Source organism: Poecilia formosa, unplaced genomic scaffold (genome assembly GCF_000485575.1).
Source record: "Poecilia formosa unplaced genomic scaffold, Poecilia_formosa-5.1.2 Scaffold355, whole genome shotgun sequence".
Taxonomy (NCBI): domain Eukaryota; kingdom Metazoa; phylum Chordata; class Actinopteri; order Cyprinodontiformes; family Poeciliidae; genus Poecilia; species Poecilia formosa.
In genome coordinates this window covers 141,122-148,923 of record NW_006800294.1, presented here as the reverse complement: position 1 = coordinate 148,923, position 7,802 = coordinate 141,122, and the positions used below count along the sequence as shown (strand labels likewise).

Sequence of the window (7,802 nt, the reverse complement as noted above, 5' to 3'; positions counted from 1 at the left end):
ATCACTTAACCACATTTTAAACTGAGGAATCTTGTCAGTTTTCCACAATCTTAATTTAAAGATTTGAAACAGAATTCAAGGAAGAGGATGGATGGATGGATTATTGATTATTGGCAGTTTGATCAATAGATCTATCAGAGAATTGATGGATAATCCTTAAATCCGGGTCGTTTCCAGCCTGCAGGATTCCAGATGAACCCATTCCCATTTGTTTGGGTCCTGGTTCTGTTTGGGAACTCATCAATCTTTCATGTCTGCAATCCTGTAAACTGATTAGCTACTTTGAGTCGGATCGGTACCGACCCGGCGGATTCACATCCAGAATCACCGACAGAAATGGAATGATTTCGATTTTCAGAAGCTTTTTGATTCTGACATCAAACAATTTAATCTGACCAGATCTGGTCTGTCAGATGTTTCTGTCTCTTTAGCAGGAAGTTGAGCTGTTAGCCGGTTAGCCTGTTAGCTGGTTAGCCTGTTAGCTGGTTAGCCTGTTAGCCTGTTAGCTGTCAGCAACAGAGTTTGTTGGGATGTGTTGAGCTGCTAAAGGCTTCTGGGCGGATCCGTGTGTGTGTGTGTGTGTGTGTGTGTGTGAGTGTGTGTGTGTGTGTATCGGGGAGCAGAGTCGGCTGCCATCGTCCTGACAGGATGACAGCTGTCACCAAGGAGATGGGCAGAGGAGGAGGAAGCCGCCTCAGGGGAAACATCCTCTTCCTCAGACAGGCCCGATGAAGGCTGTGTGGGAATCTGATCATATTTGTGTCGGCCATGTTTGTTTGTCTCCTCTGCTGCTGATTGGTTGGTTGCTGCTTCGCTAATTTACACTTATCTTCACATCAGCAATTACAGTGTGTGTTTTGAGCAGGAACAATGGAGCAGGGGAGGTGTGTGTGTGTTCTGCTCGCTTCATTAGTCTGTATTGTAAAATCAATGTTTCCCATTGTAGTGCAACCTGTGTGTGTTGCTGCAACACGCTGCAGTGTGTGTGTGCTGTAATGGTGACCCTGAGACGGCGGCCCACAGGGAGGAGCGCCCTGAGTGACCCGCCAGCCCAGCCCATCCATCAGCTCCTCTCTGCAGCGTTACTACAGCAATCACCGCTCTTAAAGCTGCAGCACTCTTTGAGCTCCACTCACTCCGACTCTCTGCGTGTGTGTGTGTGTGTGTGTGTGTGTGTGTGTGTGTNTGTGTGTGTGTGTGTTTCTTGGATCCTTCTCTTCCCCCTTGGAGAAGCGTGAGGTTATGTGTGTTTAACCCTGGCTAGCTGGCCTCGCTAAGCCTAATGGTGTTAGCGCGGCGGAGAGCGGAGCGAGCCCGAGGGAGACATCAGGATGAGAGGATGAATGTTAAGAGCAGAGAGGGGAAGAGACCTGACCTGAGATCAGATCCACTTCTAATCACACAGAGCTCTGAACCAACACATCAGTCTGTCACCTGCTCTGCAGATTCCTGCTACGTTTTTATGCTGCATCTCTGCAGCTCCTCCAGAGTTACTCTGGGCCTATGTAGGGAGAGGAGAGGCGACATGAAAGGATCATTTTTATTATATTTTGTGGTAATTAGAAAGATAACATTAAAAATGAGACATACCTATTATAAAATAGGTTCAGTTTAAGAATTAGTGTGTTTTTAAATCTCAGTAGCAAGAAGACAACAAAATGAACAGGGAGGCCATTTTAAATGAGGAGTATTGATGTTGATGTGTTTAGTGTTTATTGCAGTTAGTTTATGCATTACAGACTCTAAGCCAACTTTGTTTTCAGACGTCCTCTGCTCTGACAGCAGCTGCAGGGATTTTATCTCAATATTAGGAGATTTCCTCCTTCACAGCTTGACTCCTTTCATTCAAATAAAACTGATTTAGACAGAATACCTGAAGCAAAAGAAGCCTTTGAGCCCAGGTATTCAGCCGCTAATTTAATATCACAGGAAGGCCTGTGGAAAGTGTCACCTCACACGTCGTATTAATTTAAATCTTGATGCTGGGATTTTGCAGCTTTGGGAGGCAATCAGCTGCAGCTGTCGATATTAGATTTAAATCGCAGCAACGGCTCGGTGTAAATAATGCGCTAAGGTGCGCTCAAACAGTGAGTAAAATGAGTTTCATTTTGCTTTTTGTGACCTTTGGCCTTGTTTACATGCAGATTGTTGAAGCTAGCGGCTAGCATCCAGCCGCTCTGCGGCCTGCATGAGGATCAAATCAGGAGGAACATCCTGTTCCTCCGCAGCAGCTCTGGTTAAAGAAATGGATGAATTGTCCATAAATTGAAAGTGAGACTCCCTGCTGGGAATCTGCATCCCTTCGTCTCATCGGCATGCAGGTCGTGGCTTCATTAGATGTGGATCATCACAAATTAGTCCTGGCTGGATCCCTGCAGGAGCGACGAGGATTTAAGGCTTTTTCTGTTTTTAAAAACAAACTGTTGGAGGAGGAGAAAATCCCCGATCAAAGAGGATCAACGTTAGCTCTGGTTATGAAGAGCTGAATCACGATAAACTGTTGCAGTGTTGATAAATGATGATTATCTTCTCCATCTCCTCAGATAATTTAATTTATCCGCCTCTTACAGGCTGTTGGGAAGCTGCAGCCGTTCATTGATGAAGCTCCAAAGTTATGAATTTGTTGAAAGTAAATCATTTACAGAGAACAGCAGATAATTATGAGATGTTTTGTCTTCCTGCCACGACATGAATAATACTTGTCTTGTTTAAGTGCCTGTCTCTTTAAAGCCCACTCTCTTCTGATTGGCTGATTTCAAATTCACTTTTTCACAAAAACAGACCAGGCTAGTGAATCAAAGTTATTATTTTCAGTTTCTAATGTCAGTATTCAGAATAAGAACTGAATGAGTGAAATTATCATGACCTTTTAAATAAAAGTGAAACATTTAATATGCTCAGGATATCATTTATTTATTCCTGGAGGGTGAAATTGTATTTTACTTAGTTTGTAGGTGTGTGTACAACCATCTGTCAAAATTCGACCCGAGTTTTTATTTCTTATTTTTGATGCTGCAGCAAGAGCAAAGTTTATCACAAATGAACATCCGTATTTTCAAAATAGTTCAACAAAGACAGGAATTTTCTTGAAATCCTTAATTATGTGTGAATATTTATGCATTTCAAAATGAGTCATTTAGGGCCGTCAATACACAGACGATATAAACAACATGTGGATTTTCTGTTGTTTAGGAGCGTCGGTCCAGGCAGATGAAGTGAGGGAAAGATGGAAGGAGGAACTTTTATTTTGAAATGAAATGTGAGGTTATGAGTAGTGGAGTGTGTAAACCTGGGACTGAAGAGTCACTTTCACAGAACTTAAACTTTCCAGATTCGTCTTTGGGAATTTTGTGGGAATGTTTGTGGGCTGCCTAAAAACTTAAATCTGTTTCAAAACATCTCAGTTTCCCTACATTTTGCAGGTTATTCCTCAGAACTTGGAGGTTACTTCCCATTACGTTTACTGCCAACTTAATCTTATTCTTTTTCTTTTTTTATCAAACTTACCTTAATTTCTCAGTTTATCATACATCTATGAGGTAACTGTTGTCAGCTGAGGTTGTTGTAAATGTCTTATGTAAATTAGGGTTGTAATGATTCCTCAAACGATTAAAAACCCCGATTATTAAAATACCTCAAGGCAAATTATCTGCCTTGAAGGTTACTTAAATTATGTTTCACTGTTTTGCGCACCATGTTCCTGCCGGGTGATTATTTGTGTTGCACAATGCAATAAATTCACCACCAAAGTTCTGACTATCTGTGCTCCCCATCAGTCTGCTGTTCTGACGGGTAGCACAGCTCGTCAGACCAACGGCAGACAAAGCCATTTGTTTACAAGCTGCCGGTCATGTAAAGTTAAAACATGAAGTAATACAGCAGCTTGAGCAAAGCCAGGTTACCAGACGTTACCACAGCGTTTAACATGTATTATCTTTTGCTTCATGTCTATTAACTTTCAGTGCAAAACGTTTTGGAGTCGTTGGCTATTCTCTGTCTGCAGCAGAACCATAATGTCCCTCAGCGTCCGCGCTGATTGCAGTAAAATGTGTCTAAGTTGTGCAATCACAGCCGACGCATTTCTCCAGGTGTTTGACCAGGCTGCTAATGCAAAGATCAGCAGGGAAAGTCGTTTAAAGGTCTGGCTATTCTTAGTGAAACAGGCTGCAGATGGACAGCTCCAGGTTAATAGAAGAGGTTCTCAGGGTTTTAGGAGGAATCCTTCCAAGGCGTCCAGATCCCACCCAGCTAATTATCACCCAGAGCTTTTAGCTGGTCAGTCAGAGCGGGTCACTCTGTCATTAGTTGGCATTCACAACATTTGAGTTCAAGCAGAAAGTTTAGTTCAGGAGAGCAGCTGTGGAGGCATGTGAGGAGGAAAGGCGGTGTTATTAACTCCCCTGCCTCTTCTCATCTGGGCACACTTGACATTAGCAGGAGAAAATGACATGCTTTTAGCGGCGGCTGCTCATATAAGAGGGTTACCTCTGTCATTTAGAGGCAGGAGCTGACAGCTGCCTGAGTCTTCAAGAACAGAGACGGTCGTTCAGGGGGGAAAGAAGGATTAACACTAAAGTTTCCCCTTTTATAAAAGCACAAAGTCTCTTTTTGTTCTCTCTGGGGTCACATATGAACATCCAGCATCTTTACAGATAAATTCCTCCGCTGACAGCCGCATTGATTTCTGTGTAACCACTAAGCTAGCACTAATTGTGTCTTTTAAGCTGTTGTACAGCATTGTCACCTGAAAATGCCACCTGAGGAAAAATCTGTTCAAAACCTTGTAAACTTCAACACCCAGAAACCCTACAAAGGTTATTGTCAATAAATGCCAGAAAGTGTGTTTGAGCAGCAGCAGCAGAGGTTTAAAACCATCTTCATGTTTAACTGGTGATGAGCTTCATCTGCCTTTAAAGGCCAACGTCTTCATTTCACCGCGTCCTGTTCAGCCGTACAGCTAGAATAATGTCCTTTATGTCCAAACTAAAAAAAGCAGGGAAACAAATGAAAAAACAATGCTGATTCAGCTAATTACAGTTAGAATACCTTTAGTTAAATAACTTTATGCTCACAAACAGCAACTCCATGAGGTTAAGCAATCTCTGTTGTCTTACTCAGCTTTGCTTTGCTCGGTTCTTCAGTTACTAAAGAGAAGTTCTGCTTTTCTCTACTTGCTCAGCAGAGATTTGTGAATTCAGCGTTTTTTAAAAATAAAACATTAAGACAAATTCAGATTTATTTCCAACATCTGATAATCTATGGTCTGTAAATGTGTGCCTTCCTCAATAAAAGCTTCCTCTGCTTGTTCCTCCCTCCATTCGGTTCCTGCTGGTCTTGAAGTTTGTTTTTCATCCGTTTTGTTTTGTCGCTGAAGTTGTCAAACTTTGTTTGGACCAAAATCTTCCTCAGGAGCGACACAAACGAAGGTCCTAAATATTAACGCCGCCACCTTGAAGCGTGTCAGAGGAAGCCGATGTTTGAGTTGTGGTTTTGGTCAGTGGGGGAGGCGGCGGCGCTGGTGCTGCTGGCGGTCACCGCCAGGCGGTTCTGGTCCCATCAGCGCTGGGTGTGGCACAGCGCCATGATTGACGGTGAGCGGCGCGGCGCTGATTGGCAGGCAGCTCTGAGGAAGTGCTTTACTGACGGGCAGACATTGTAGCCCCTGTGTGGTTCTCCTGGGAGCTTTCACACAACCGTGTGTGTGTGTGCGTGTTTACCAAACACGTTCCAATGTGAAGGGACGGTTCTAGTTTTAACTCCTGCTTACCTGTTCAGGTAAACATCGACCAATCAGAACAAGTGACCCTGAGAGGTCATCAGGGAGCTTTTAGTCACAGCTGGATAGGAATTGGTTACATTTACTTCAGTAACATTTTGGAATAAAATACTTTTATTAAGGATGAAGTATTGATGCTCTTGAATAAAATTTCAAAGAAACTTCACTAAATAAAGAAAAAACTTGTTTCAACCAAAAACTCACCAGACACACCTTGAATTATTATTTTTTTTAAATGTACAGTTAGGAGTATTTTTACTACACTGTGCTTTACTTTTCCATGAGTATCTTTATTATGAAGCATCTGTACTCTTACTTGTAAACTTTTACAAACTTTAAAGTTTTTGTTTAAAGTTTCCTAAGTTTAATATGGAATCAAGTTAATGTGGAAAATGTATAAATATTAAATGTTTCAATCAGTTACTCACCTTTTTAACAAATGCTTTCTTACTCTCGAGTAACAACATGCTGAAGTACTGCTACTATTATTTAATTTTTGGTACTCTACTCATTCTGTTTCTGTTATCATTAAAACCCTTCATGAACACACACACACACACACACACACACACACACAAACCGCCATACACTGGGGTTTACATCTCAAGAAGGAATTGATGGGTGAGAGTATGCAGGAGTGTGTGTGTGTGTGCGTGTGTGTGTGTGTGTGTGTGTGTGTGTGTGTGTGTGTGTGTGTGTGTGTGTGTGTGTGTGTGAGTGGGGGGAGCAGTGACACTGCACTTAGCATTAGCCCGGCTGTCAGCTCGCTCTTAGCTTAGCGTCTTCATCTGCAGAGGATTAGCATGCAGCGCTAGCCGCCATGAGTCTCCCTCTGATTAGGCGTGATGCATCTGAACCTCCACAGAGAGAGAGACACACTCTGCCTATCGGCTCATTGTACTGGGAGATGTGTGTGTGTGTGTGTGTGTGTGTGCAGGATGTTAAGCAGATGTTTGGTGAATGCAGACTCATTTCAAACAGCTGGAAGGAGCCTCTTCTGGTTGTTGCTCCTGTCCAGCTCAACAACAGAGACGTTGCTGATTCCAGCCGTTTCCTTGCAGTGCAGCTTGTTTTATAGGTAAACTGTCTCAGCGCTGAGCTCCACTGCTTTCAGAATACATCTGGACTTTAAACCAAGCTCTGCAACAACCAGCCAGTATTAGATTGTTAAGAATAACAGTTATTCCTAAAGGTAAGGAAAGGTTATTTTAATTATATAGCACATTTTCAGCAGCAACTCAAAGAGTTTTACATGAGTTAAAAGGAAATACAAAGAAAATAACAAACCAAAGGACAGAAAACTAATCTAATGTTGTTCTAAAGTGTGTAAACTAGGTTCTCCTGTTCAGCTTTGCTAAGCATCTAATTCCATTTCTAAATAGTGAAACTACAGTTTCTGATAAAATGAGCTAAAGAGGGACTGATCTAAATCCTTTTCTGGGTTAAAGTGAGAACTCCACAATTCTAAGTTTGCAAAACTAATAACTTGATCATTTGTATGTCTAGAAATAAGCAAAAATATTCAGTAACCTTTCTGTCAGTTTTGTTCAAGTATTCACAAAAAAAAAATTCTGCTGTTCATGAAGTTTAAGTAGAAGACTAGAAAATTCCTGCAGAAATTTTAAGGTGCCTGCCAAGTGTGCCCACCACTTTAACCCCAGCATTTCAAATTTGCCATGAAAAATAGATATATACATGTCTAACATACTTATCCCACCACTAGAACACAGTAACCATAAATATTGTCAGGTGTATTATGACAATATGAGTCACCATTGAGAAGCAGGGTATAAACCCCAAGTCAGTGAAATTCAATCAGAGACCGACGACTATAAGCTTCGCACATGTTGTTCTCACTCATGGTCCAAAATAAAAAACATGAAGAAAGTTGTTAATAGTTAATTTCTAAAAGCAATTTAAAATGTCTTAGTAAAGATTTTTATTTACACTCAAAAATTCAGATAAGTAATAATTGTATGTAAGCAAAACATGAATAGTCACAGGAAATATGTATTCTTCCCACAAT

At 41.5% G+C, this 7,802-nt stretch overlaps 1 long non-coding RNA gene across 1 annotated transcript in view; it reads left to right on the top strand.

Annotated features, from left to right (window-relative positions):
• Positions 1–6,692, top strand: part of LOC107833276 (uncharacterized) — a 13,516-nt gene extending 6,824 nt beyond the window's left edge. Inside the window, exon 3 of the long non-coding RNA XR_001658996.1 lies at positions 6,027–6,692. This is a non-coding gene — a long non-coding RNA (uncharacterized LOC107833276). The remainder of the gene's footprint in view (positions 1–6,026) is intronic.
• Positions 6,693–7,802: the final 1,110 nt, after the last annotated feature.